We start from the raw sequence: 12,982 nt of genomic DNA on the forward strand, positions 1-12,982 counted from the left end.
GTGCCGGCATCGATAGAAGGAACTGGTAAGCTTGGAGGTATACAACTCCAATGGGTCAGACAATTTGGAACCCGTTCTCGATTCCCATTCGTAGAGAGCAGGGTGGCTCTGTCTCTGGCCTCGTTTCTGACAACTCCTGAGTCCACCAAATGAAAGCAGACACATATTCATATGAGGTTTTTCACCGTTTATTCTCTCTCTTTCATCTTTTAATTATATTACAGTCTCTGTCTTTTGTTTTGTTATCATTTTTCCGTATTCATTTAAGGTTATTAAACAAACACACCTGATGTCTAGTTACTTGAGGCCACACATGGGTTCTGTGCACTCTTCAAACACAAGAACAGCACTAGATAAATACTTCACAGCACACATCCAATCATCTTACATCTCTCTCTTCTTACCTCTGTGTATGTCTCTTTGTTCAGTGTTTCTCCATGTCCACTTCACTTATAACACTGTTGTCCAGAATGTACAATCAAAGCGGGTCTGGAAAAGAATAGAGAATCAAAGAGAAGAAGGTCACATCTAACTCTGCAAGCGGATGTTGTCATAAACACAAGTAAGTAAATGAATAACAGCCAATCGGAAATTTAGCGGATAAATTATTTTGTGGAATTATTCTTTAATTTAGAGTGCATATACACTGAAATGTATAGGGTTTATATATTTAGCACATGCTAAAAACAACAAATGTCATGTGTACTTATCCTTTTTGAGAATATTTATAAAGTTACTGTTTTAAAAAATTTCCACGGAAAGTATTCTGAAGTGCAAAAATATCACCCTGGCACACTTTCTGGTGATAGATGATCTTATAAGCTACCTCACCACTGCACACCCAAGCCTTTGATACCCACCTTTGTAGCCTGATGTTAATAAAGCTGCTAGCCAGACCTTATGTTTACTAAAACCACACAAAGGTGGGCTTGGTTGCCAAACCTAAACCGACACCTTCAATGGAGTTGTTTTTACTTGCCAATATTTGACCATTATTATCTTTAACACTGTGCTGTGCTTTATTAAGGCTGTAGTCTCCCGGTCCACCAGTCAATTGGTCAATATGCTCTCGTCCGACCAAATTCTCATTGGTCGGACAATCGCTTTGGTGTTACCTTAATAAGGAGAAAAGGGCTACATCAATGGCTTTCCAGGATTATGCCATTATTTTCGGCAGTGGGAGGGACAGACAACCTGTGAAAAGGTGGGGGAGGCCTTACAAATTTAAGGCATTATTATGAATGTATCAAATAGCAACTCAGCATGAGCATGTAAACAGCAGTTTGCATATCACGACTCAACAACCATCATGGCATATCATCTAAAAACAGTAGACTGATTTGTCTGCGTTAGGATGCTTTGACAACTTTTTTTAACATTTGGGGCTTCGTGTTTGAACATATCAGAATTGGCATATTTCGATATGTTCTGCTGCAAATACTAGCTATTCGGGTTTATTTATAATTCATATAAACTAATAAGGCTACCAGGTAGAGTAAGCTCAGTGCACTGTGGCCGCAGTTAATCTACAGTTAACATGCAGATTTTTTCCCCCCGCGACCAATCAATTCGTTGAAGAGTAGGTACGATTTCAGTCGATCTAGATCTTTGGTTGACTACAGCCCTAGATTTTATATTTGGAGTGATGAGTGCTTAGTTGGCATCAGTGTCTACTCTAACATATGGGATTTTTAGATTTCTTGTTTCCAATTATCATTAATACTGTAACACTACCTGATTTACAGCTGTCAATCTAACTGGGAGTTGGAAGTCAGACAAAAGATCTGCACACTGTAGCATAAACCCCCAGTAAATTTAATGTTGTAACATTTCATTCAAATCCAGCATTTTTATCACCACAGAACAGAAAAAAAAAAAAAAAACTTACAGTATACACACAAAGTCACTCTTCACACAGGTGGTTGTGGTCTGCATAATTGAAGGTCAATCTGTTTCCAGACTGGACCAACAGGCCTTGACCACCGCAGACATTTTGACCTGTCAACAGTGCCATCGTTAATAAAAATGTGTTTCAAATATGCTTTTCTAAACGATGGCACTGTTCCATCAAGTGTCCAACTAACCCTTCACAGTAAGCCAGCACGCACAACACCTGGACCGTGGAACTTGCTCACCTAAATCAAATGCAGTCATTTTGAATGTTCACAATAGCCCTTGTGCTTTTCCTGCTATGATATGCCAAAATGTCCGTCTGCTGTGAGAAAGGTCTACAGAAGGTCTATATAACTTTTTCACATTCATCATACCGTATTAGAAAAAGCACAGGTGTTATTAGTAACATTAACGATGGCTCCTTTCTATTCAAGGGTCTCAGTAAGCCACAGCGGGGTAACAGTCCGGCATACACAGTACCAGGACACTGAAAATGAATTAGCTAAATGACGTTAAGTCCTCATCGATTTTATTATTTACAACTGGTCTTTTCCTACTGTGACATATCAAAATATCTTAAGTGAAAGTGCAGTGCTGAAAAAAAAAATCTGATACTCTCCTAGAGTATAAAGAGTGCCTCTATCAAAAGGTCTAAAACGAATAGATAGGAAACAACAGAAAAACAGAATATGAAAATTATTGTGCAAAATACAGAAGATATTGAATCAAAAAACTTCAGTAATCAATGAAATACATGAGGCAAATAAATTATTCAAAAGGAAAGCAACTACCATAAAAAAGGTACACTCGACATTCAAAAACCATGTGATTTGTGATTTATCTGAACTAGTGTAAGGCAGCCAAGTGTAGAAGCGATCGGTAAGTGTGGAGGTTGACCCAGTGTCTCTAAACAGAATGCGCATGTAACTATTTGTACTTGGCATTTACCAAATTTATCACTGATACAGAAACAAATTAAACTGATCTATAGTAGGTCAGGCGCAGGTTCCACTGGGAAGCATGGACCACCCATGACTATTTAATAACAGAAACAAATTTGCTGCACATAAAGCAGTCTCTGCTTCTTAATTGGACTTCTTAGTTATTCCTCTTAATGTTAAATACTGGCAGAGAGAGAGAGTTTAAAGACTCATTAACACACACAGACTCACACTTACACACACCTTAAGGTTGTATGGCTGGGTGAACTATGCACACAGACACAGATACACACACAAAAAACGATGCTGTAGATGAGCTGCTACCACCCACACCCACACACAGGATAATTATTACCTTCATATGCAGACGCCTGCAGTGCCCGCCTGGCAGCCTGACGTTTTTTTAAAGTGTGTACTTTTCTTATTTAATTAATTAAAACAATCATCAATGAACTTTAAATTAGTCCGGCATAAAATAATCATTTTCACCACGTGTGTGTACTGTATGTGTGTGTGAGTGAGTGTGTGTGCATGCGTGTATGTGTTAATAATTAGCAGGCAGTAAAGCGGCTATGTTAATTGCATTTAGGATCCTGCCTGGGGAGAGAGAGATGGGAGGAACAGAGCAAGAGCGAGAGAGTGAGAGAGAGAGAGAGAGAGAGAGAGAGAGAGAGAGAGAGAGAGAGAGAGAGAGAGAGAGAGAGAGAGAGAGAGAGTGAGCGAGAGAGAGAGCGAAAATCTCTCATCTCTTGTTCCTGAAATAGAGAATTCCCATGTATTCTGAGATATAAAATGGAACGTGGAGCCCTGAGGAGCAGAAAAACACACACAGACACACACAGACACACACACAGACACACACACACACACACACACACACACACACACACACACACACACACACACACACACACACACACACACAGCCCCTGGGAGGATGGAGCTAACCTTAATTAGCCTAACACTGTGGTGAAATTGATTGAAATGCAGAACATCAATTATTAAGCCTAACTGTTTTCATAACCCCACATACACCCGCCATGTAGCACATGTAGGGGGAGGGGAGGGATAACAAGGAGGTGGAGGTATGTGTGATGATAAGAAAGGACAGGTGTGAATATACATTTGTGTCTGTGCATGTGTGTGTGTGTGTGTGTGTGTGTGTGTGTATGGGTGTACAAGATAAGGCATTAAAACTTACAATGTATATAGATTTTACGCTGCGTAACAACATCAAGGCAAGCCTCCAGCACATGTTATCAGGATGCAAGGTGATGCTGATCCAGGGACGCTTCAGGTGGCATCATGATCAAGTCCTGGCTAACTTGGTCAAGGTCCTGGGGAGATGCAGGGTAGCAGTAAACAACACCCCAGAAACAGCAAAGCCTACCCCTAAGAGTATTCTTCAAGCCAGGCAGCAAACTCCAAGCACCTGCACAAGAGAGGAACACCATACTCAGACCTGGCAAAAAGTGGCAAATGTTGGCGAACATCAGGCAGGTCTTCCCGAGAGAGATCACTACAACCACTCTCCAGCCAGACATCGTCATATGTTCTGCAGTGGAGAAAAGGGTCCTCATGATCAAGCTTACCATTCCCTGGGAAGAAGGCATGACAGCAGTCCATGAAAGGAAGCAACTCAAGTACTCAGAGCTGGCAGCGGAGTGCCAAGAAGCTGGTTGGAAAGCTAGGATTTACCCCATGGAGGTTGGATGCCGGGGCTTTGTCAGCTAAGCAGTAGTCCAACTGCTTCGTGGTGCTGCGAAAAGCTGTGAAGGAACTGGGATAGGACACAGAGAAAGCCAACTACTGGCTTTGGCTCTGGAGGAAAACCAATGGTTGGGGGCCAACACCCCTGTAAAGTCAGCTGCAGGGGGTTGCGGGGAGACATCCCAATACGGCACTGCCCCCCCCCGCCGGGAGATGTAGTGGTATAGGGGAAACATCAGTGAATGGCGGCCTACAGCTGACCTAATGGCACCGGCAGAGGTGTGACAGGCTGAAATGCCAAAGCAGGAAACATCACCTCACCTGTATAACGATCTACACAGCATAATGTAGTGACACAGACGCACACATGTAACTCTCTTTGCAATAAATCACAAAAATTATTGAATCGACCAATGTCGTCACATGCACTTTTGTGTTTCAGGGAGAGGGATAAAGAAAGGAAAAGGAAAGAAATGAATGAGAGAGCAGAAGATACAACAGAGTAAAGATTAAGGATTACAAAGTTAGTAAGTCCATTAGGGGAAAAAGAAACTAAGGGTTAAAAAAACTAAAAAAGAAAGTTTGTGGAACAAGAATAGGTTGAAGGAAACTACTTCATCTTAAAGGGTAACTGCATAAGGTGCAGTCAAGATGCTCTTTGAGAGGGTTCATGACAAAAGTCTAGTTAATAAGTTTAGATGGTTCTGCAATGGCTGAAATGCATCAGGAGCGTCACTGACACCCACAATCTTGATTTGACTTATGAGTTTAAAGATAAAAAAAATCTTTGTATTATTAAAGTATTATTTAAGCAACACAGGAGGGAGTACTACCATGCCATTTTGCTAATCTATGACTTTTGACCCTGAGCTAATGACTTGAGTGCATTATTGATAAAGCTTTTTCACAACCGACATTTTGGAAATTTCATTTCAAGGAAAGCATGGACTAAACATTAAAGATGGCCACATTCTATTAAAGTGTCCGGGTTCGATGGCCCTAGTGCTGCGCTTGCTGGCTCCCTAGAATTGCCTATTGGAAGATGGCTCTTGGAGAAAAGCCATCATTGATGTTGTTAGTTACACCTTTGCTTTTCCTGCTATCACCAGTCAAAATATCTGCCATGAAAAAGGGCCTCTCATACCACAGTAAACTTGACATGTGTGATAAGACTAGAAGAACTATGGCATAAAAAGTGAGAAAGTGAATTTAGATTTTGCAAAGCGAAGTGCTTCCATATTTCTAGCCAAGTCATCCACATAGTGAGCTGACATAAAAAGATCAAACTTACTACTGTACAACCTCTTCTAAGAGTGGCCTGATCTCCCTAAAGATCCCTGCTGTTATCCAGTGACCTTTTGAACCCAACCTGAGTGCAGATCACGAGCGTGTGGCCGTGATGTCATTTCAACCACAAACACACTTCCTGCTGGTTAATCTTAATGGCTGTGGGTTGTTGAATAATTTTAGGTAAAATATAGTACTCACAGGTGACCAATTAAAAAGAAAAGCGTTTGCACTCCACTGCTCGAATTGATTTGTGGCAAACTCATCTCAAACTATATGAGCTTTTAAAAAAACAAAAAAACAATGCCACAACAATTTGACCATTAGCGTCACAGGCCTGAGGATGTTTGAGTAGTGAGAAGCTTGACTGTTTTTGATTCATCCATTTAGAACTTTGAAGGAGCTGAATGTCACTGAAGTGACAGTGAGTTGTGAGTTACTTAATTGCTTTAATAGTGACACCTCCAGTCCTAAGCCACTGAGTATAGTCCTTTAATATTTTACGATTAATCTCAGAAGCTTAATTTGCAAGTAGGGACAAACAGGCTTGTTTTGAGTGTGACAGCATTGATCTTAACCCTATACTGTTTGCTCCTGTGAGACAAACCTCATTGGTAACTTCAAAAATCGGCTTAATGGGTATAATTACCAGAGTTGGAAGACATACTCTGCACAGATATAGACGCACAACTGCTCTAACAACAGCTGGGGCCTCAGCCTCCCCACCTTTCACAAAAAAAGCCCCTTGTATGAAATTGGGAAAGAGCCTCTGAATCCAACAGTTCTAAGTCATTTGCCATAGACTTTATTCCCACTGTGGATATTTTGAATTGACATCGCTTATGGGAAGTGAATCTTAGATACATATTTCATCCAACCCGCAGTATGTGGCATTTTATAGATTACCTACAGGTTAAACATAGTACAAATTAATACAATCCAAGTTTGGGTTTAAATAACTTGGCCTGATCTCAGCCCCACCCAACACCTTTTGGATCAATTTAAACACTGGCTATGAGGCAGGCCCTGTCAGCTAACATCAGCGCACGACTTTACTAATGTTGTCATGGCTGGGAGTAAATCCCCTGAGCCAGGGTCAAAAATCTTGTGGAAAGCCTTCCCAAAAGAGTGGAGGTTTTTTAGCTGCATATTAATAACAGCTGTATATATAACTGTATAACTTTCAACTTTGGAACACCACTGCTAGACTACTAAACACACTAGCTTCCATAGCTTATGCTTACAATCCTGCCCACGTTTCCTTTTTCCTGTACCTTCTCCTTTTTGTCTCAATAAATGAGTAAATTTCACCAGGCGAAATCCAGGCTGACCGCGTCTCCTTAATTTGCAACCTCTCCCTCCAGTTGTTTTTCTACAAAATCAGCAAACAGACAGACAGTGAATTTTTGGAATGTCCCCTGCTGAAGTACAAGGCACAGCCTGTTGCACTTTTAGACTGAGAATTTTGAAACTGAACAGACTGCTGAATGCTCAGATTTTAATCCTACCGGTCAAACAGTAGTTCAAACAGGCCTTTTTCACAGCAAACATTTTTATTTTTCACAGCAGGAAAAGCACAGGTGTTACTAGTAACATTAATAATGGCTCAATTCTACTCGTGAGTCCAAGTTAGCCATGACAGTGTGACAATTAACCAGCATGCATAGTACCAAGATTCTGAAACCAAAGCAGCTAATTCAGCCATCCTTAATTTTATTGTATACACCTGTGTGCTTTTCCTACCGTGATCTGTCAAAATATCTATCATGAAAAAGGCCAATTAGGAATAAAAAGTGACATCCATGGTACATGTCCAAATAGCCCTGATAAGAACTCTAATCAGCTGCAATAAGTGAAATCAGTTGTGTAGGTGTACCGTGGATGTGCAGAGCATTTAATTGAGAGAGTTATGGAAAGTTTTTCTCCGCAGCTCCACACAAAATAAAGCTGGTAAGATGGATGTTTCATTCACATACAATATCTATTTGTACAGCTCTAACAACAGTAATAAAACTGGTATTGTGCATTTCCCATGAAAACCTTCGGTTCCCTTACTGTGCCTCCTCTCTTCTTTTGACCACATGCCCTGACTCCCTGACTCAATGACTCCCTGACCTCCAGTCTATCTTTGCCCCAGTGCTGCATCGCCACGACCCACTGACTCAGTGGAAAACTCATTTAGGCCTAATTACATGGGCCAGGCTTCTGCCTCGCTTTTACTTTCTTTCACTGAAGAGGCACTTTCTTTCTTTCACCCCTTCTCTTTTCTCCTTCGCTTTCTCACTGTCCTTTTCTCTCTGCTCTCTCGTTTCTTCTTTCCTCATGCTCCAGTTACCAGATCATGGTAGCCCTGCACTACCAGCCAGCCAGAACACACACACACACACACACACACACACACACACACACACACACACACACACACACACACACACACACACACACACACACACACACACACAGGACATCCAACACTCTACTGTGGCCAAGAGGCCACAGGTACACAGCTACAAAGGCTTTTAGATGGTGCATTGTTATTTCCTCGGGGTCAGCCATAGGTTAGGGACCAGTCTTAATTAGTTGACATAACTTATACATGATAACCCCTCTTTAGGTCCTATGGCCCCCAAACACACACACACACACACACACACACACACACACACACACACACACACACACACACACACACACACACACAGTCTAAGACCTAAAGCCAAGTAGTAAAAAGGGTTTGTCCACACATATCTTCTCACATATCTCATGATCCACTTAACCCTGTCTTGGAACACACAAACAGGAGAGAGTTAAAAAAAAAACAAAAAAAAAAAAAAACACACACGCACGCACGCACATACACCTGTCTAAGGTTTAGAATCAAGGGGTCTGGTAGATGAAATATAAGGAATCTTACCCCAGGACGTCAGACAGCACAAAAAAACGTCAGAAATGAAAGTCATTAATGATAGATGACCGTCAGGGTCAGCACTCAGGTCGTATGTCAGAACCTACGTTGCTATGTCACTGGGAATCAAAAATAGCAGACAGAGAGAGTTCGATGTGTTTTTAAAACCGTGTGTGACATGTAGGATTTTTGCCTTTTAGAAAAGACAATAATGATAGATAGAGAGATGAGTTGCAATAGATAACACCAACACATTACAAATAAAGCAAAGAATTGTAATCTATTTACTGAAATGTGTGATATAAGATGATCAGTAAAGCTTCGTAAAAATCGGAAAACTACTGGCAAAAAACTGAAAAAAAAAAAAAAAAAAAAAAAAATATATATATATATATATATATATATATATATATATATATATATATATATATATATATATATATATATATATATATATATATATATATATATGTGTGTGTGCAAAATGATAAACCAAAAAAGTTAACAGCAATTCCTAAGAATGTATCTTCTGAAAATGTTGCAGTCTTATTTCTTTAACACAGACAGCAATGAAATCCCATAATTACACTCTACTAATCTATTGTTCATGCGATATGGTATTGACAGGTTCTAATCTCTTTACTGGTAAGCATCTGCTCCTGAAGGAGAGAATTTTTCTGCCATCACTCCTCTGGTCCAGACAGCCTCATGTTCATATGAAATCCATAATAAACTGTAGCCCAGCAGGCTCATGTATGCTCAGTGCTGCAAAATGTACGCTCTTGACTGTAATTTAACAACCTGAACTACTCTCACAGTTATTGGAAAGCATTTTGCATTTGCAGCCATTGCACGAGACGGAATGGTTACAGCACGTCCGATCGATACCTAGCCCATAAAGTAGACGCCACAGTCACAGGAATTAACATGCTTGTGTCTACAAACCATTCAGAAACATAAAGATAAACTGAAATCCGTTCTGCAACCACAAGAGATAAAAATGACTGCAACCATTACCAGTCTATATTACACTTCCAGAAAGTTTAGGTACACTCAGGATATGGTATTAATTTGTTTGGGAAATGCTTACTGCTCTGTACTGTAATAGTTCTCAGGGGAACGGATGAGATCCAAGGCCAAACCATAAGGAAGGAGGGCAAGCATCAACAACAACAACTTAATGGTGCTCTGGTAATGGAGCACAAGTGAGTCACTTAGAAAGAGTACTCACTCTGGCAGGCAAAAACACACTTTGTACACACATGGCAGTATGTATACTAACACAGAGGAGTGAAGACACAGTGAAGACCCAGTAGGTACCAAGGATTTGTACATACAACAAGCATATGCCTAAAATATGTAAGTGCAGGAGCACATCCAGACTGACAATCCAGGGACTGCAGATGAAAATGAGCAATTTTGCTAAATTTGGTACATTTACATCATAATGACATCAATTAATGTGCCTGTTCCTGAAAGTGAATGAACGACACCCATACACCCATACACCCACACACACACACAGTCTCTTCAATTTCAAAGACCGTTCACTCTAAGTACACCAAACCTTTTAACTGCAAAGGTTTTAATGTGTTTTAATGTCTCTGAGATGTTTAACTATGAGGCTGTCATTTCGCTAAGTAGCCTGCTGCAATGTGAACAGAAGGGAGGAGTTAAAGGTTTCACTTGCTGACAGTAAACAAATCTAAATAATTCAGAAGGAGAAATTAAGATTTTATTTGTTTGTTATTTATCAATTGCTTTTTCAGGGTTGTGATCCAATGTCAGTGTATGTATGCACGTTAGTGTGGGCATATATAGGAGGGTAAATTCAACAATAATTGACTGACAAATACGTTTCAATTAAAGGTGGAATTACAGCAAGATTGGATTTTTCAGATCCCTGTTATTTATCTTTGCTGAATCTGCTTTTAACGTGATTTCTGCTTTTTACAAAAGCAACCTAACCTAATTGGTTCAGGATGTGACCCCCCCCCCCCCAAAAAAAACCCCTTATAAACAGACTTTTTAAATCCAGATTACGATTGCTCAAGCGTGTTAGTCTGCCATAGAGGAACTGAAAAGATTTTGTCACAAAAGGAGAACTCTCTCTCCTCAACAAAAATTTACCACACTGAACAAAAAGATGGATATTGCTAAAGTGAAAAAATTTAAAACAGTAGGAGTTAATGTAGAGAGATAACACTGACAACATATAGAAACAGGATACACCCCTTAAACATTCTTGAGAGATTTTAGGATTTAAAGTTATGTTTTCAACACATCTGAAAAATATAATATAGGATAAATATTACACAACATTTAAGGAAAAGCTTTGTTAGACAATCTGAAATGTGGGTTTAGAAAAAAAAAAGTTCCAAATCAACACATTTACAGATTAATAATCATGCAGACTGTTTGAATTAAGAGTATGAACACTCCCCGAACTGTGTAGGCTTTTAAACTTTATGGATACAGGGCTGCTTATGCAGAGGCCTTTCATTGGTGTGCTTCTACCTCCCTCTACCGTCTATTGAAATGTATTACATTTAGCACCACGAATACAACAGTACACGCAGTGCCACCGCTGCCACCGATTGTGGTTCTCCTGTTGTGGGTGTATAGATTGGATTCAACTGTATAACTTGGAGCTTCTTTTGTGTTTTTAAAACGAAAGGATAGGCCGTCATAATAATTCCTAAACTGTGCATCTATTCATGGGATTCGGCTGTTACACGTAGAGCAAGGCACTGACACTTAACACTTTTTCTTTTTTTTTTGCTTATCTCTACACCAAACATGTGAAGAGAGCTGAAGTACCCTTGCAGGACTTTGTGAATAAAACGGGCGTTTCCCCTTGTGCTGTTTAGAATAGAATTGCGAATGAAACCGTAATGATGAGTGCGCGATCCCAGCTTGGTAATGTAGACATCTGAGGTCCTAGCCCCGGACAGTCTGGCCCCTCCTGTAGCAGTTATGCCGATAGGTGACAGGCACAAACTGCGGTTGCTAAAGTCCAGTGGATATAATACACAGCTCTGGGAATTAACCTATTAAGAGCATAGTGTCATTTTTAGTGAAGAAGTGTAATTATTATTATTATTATTATTATTTTGTAGTGTAATAGTCTGCTGTATCCACTCATGTCGTGTTAGGTTGTTTGTTAACATAAACCCTGCGTGTATCTCGTGTGGCTCTGTTGTTTATGGAGGGAGGCTGGAAGGTTGTTTTTGGGCTCACCTCGATCTGTGGACCCCAACAGACAGCCAAACCCCGCAGGGTGTGTGTGTGTGTCGTCCTTCAAGTTTGCTGTTGTTGAACTCACTCCAAAAGAAGAAACAAACTTTTGGTCAATGCTCGAACAAAAAAAGTCCACCACAAATCGGAGGCGGACAGTGGTGGCTCCAGTTAAGGTTGCCCGCTAGCTTAAGCCAGGTGTCAGCCCAAAGTGCGCGCGAAAGGCGCCCTCGCGTTCTTCTCTACCGCACCTGGTTCCTGCCGAATTGATCGAGAAGCCCCGCCCTCTACAGGTCCGCCATTAGTAGATCTAAGAGAAGAGGGGAAAAACGTGAGAACAGTAACAGCGACATGGACACATTTAAATGTGGCTACAGTGACACGTGGACGCATATTTAAAAGGACCCTCTGCTTTTTAAAATCCCGTCAGCTTCAATGGGGAAGAATTCCTAATTCACTGATTAAAAAAAAAAAAAAAAAAGTAAGAGAAAAATTTCCACGTAAAAAGGATGAGGTAAATTAAAAAGAGTTGTTACATGAAAGTATTTCAACTGTTCCTCTGTCAGAAGAACAATGGGAATGTTTCTATTCTAAATCCTTGCTAGAGAAGTTCATCTGCTACCACTTACAACCGTTATAGTCTTGCAATGAGTGTCTTAACAACACTCAGGATAGAGGCTGGTTAACATAGGACTTATGATGGCTCAATAAAAATAGGAAAGGTGCTGTTCTGTCTTTTCCAAGATAAACAAACTGGATTAGGCCTATGTGCTGATCACTCAACCTAATGACTGCAAAAGTGATTTTCAGGTTCGGACGTGCAACACAAACATGAGACAATTTTCAGTTGAATTAAAACAGCTTTATTAGTGTACACTGTAAGAAGTTGTATGTATATGTAGAATAGTTGGAAAGCCTATGAAGATCATCATCAGTGTTTGAAAAAGACAGAAATCCTAACAGCTTGTTGTCTAATGGAATATGCTCTGCTGATAGCAAGAAAAAGCAT

At 40.3% G+C, this 12,982-nt stretch overlaps 1 long non-coding RNA gene across 1 annotated transcript; it reads right to left on the reverse strand.

Annotated features, from left to right (window-relative positions):
* Positions 1-234: 234 nt before the first annotated feature.
* Positions 235-12,192, reverse strand: LOC120806438. Its single transcript, XR_005709702.1, has 3 exons — positions 11,977-12,192; positions 405-489; positions 235-329 (listed from the first exon to the last, which is right to left on the reverse strand). It is a non-coding gene; the product is annotated as an uncharacterized LOC120806438 (long non-coding RNA).
* Between the last annotated feature and the right edge of the window lie 790 nt (positions 12,193-12,982).

Source organism: Xiphias gladius, chromosome 20 (genome assembly GCF_016859285.1).
Source record: "Xiphias gladius isolate SHS-SW01 ecotype Sanya breed wild chromosome 20, ASM1685928v1, whole genome shotgun sequence".
In the NCBI taxonomy this organism is placed as follows: domain Eukaryota; kingdom Metazoa; phylum Chordata; class Actinopteri; order Istiophoriformes; family Xiphiidae; genus Xiphias; species Xiphias gladius.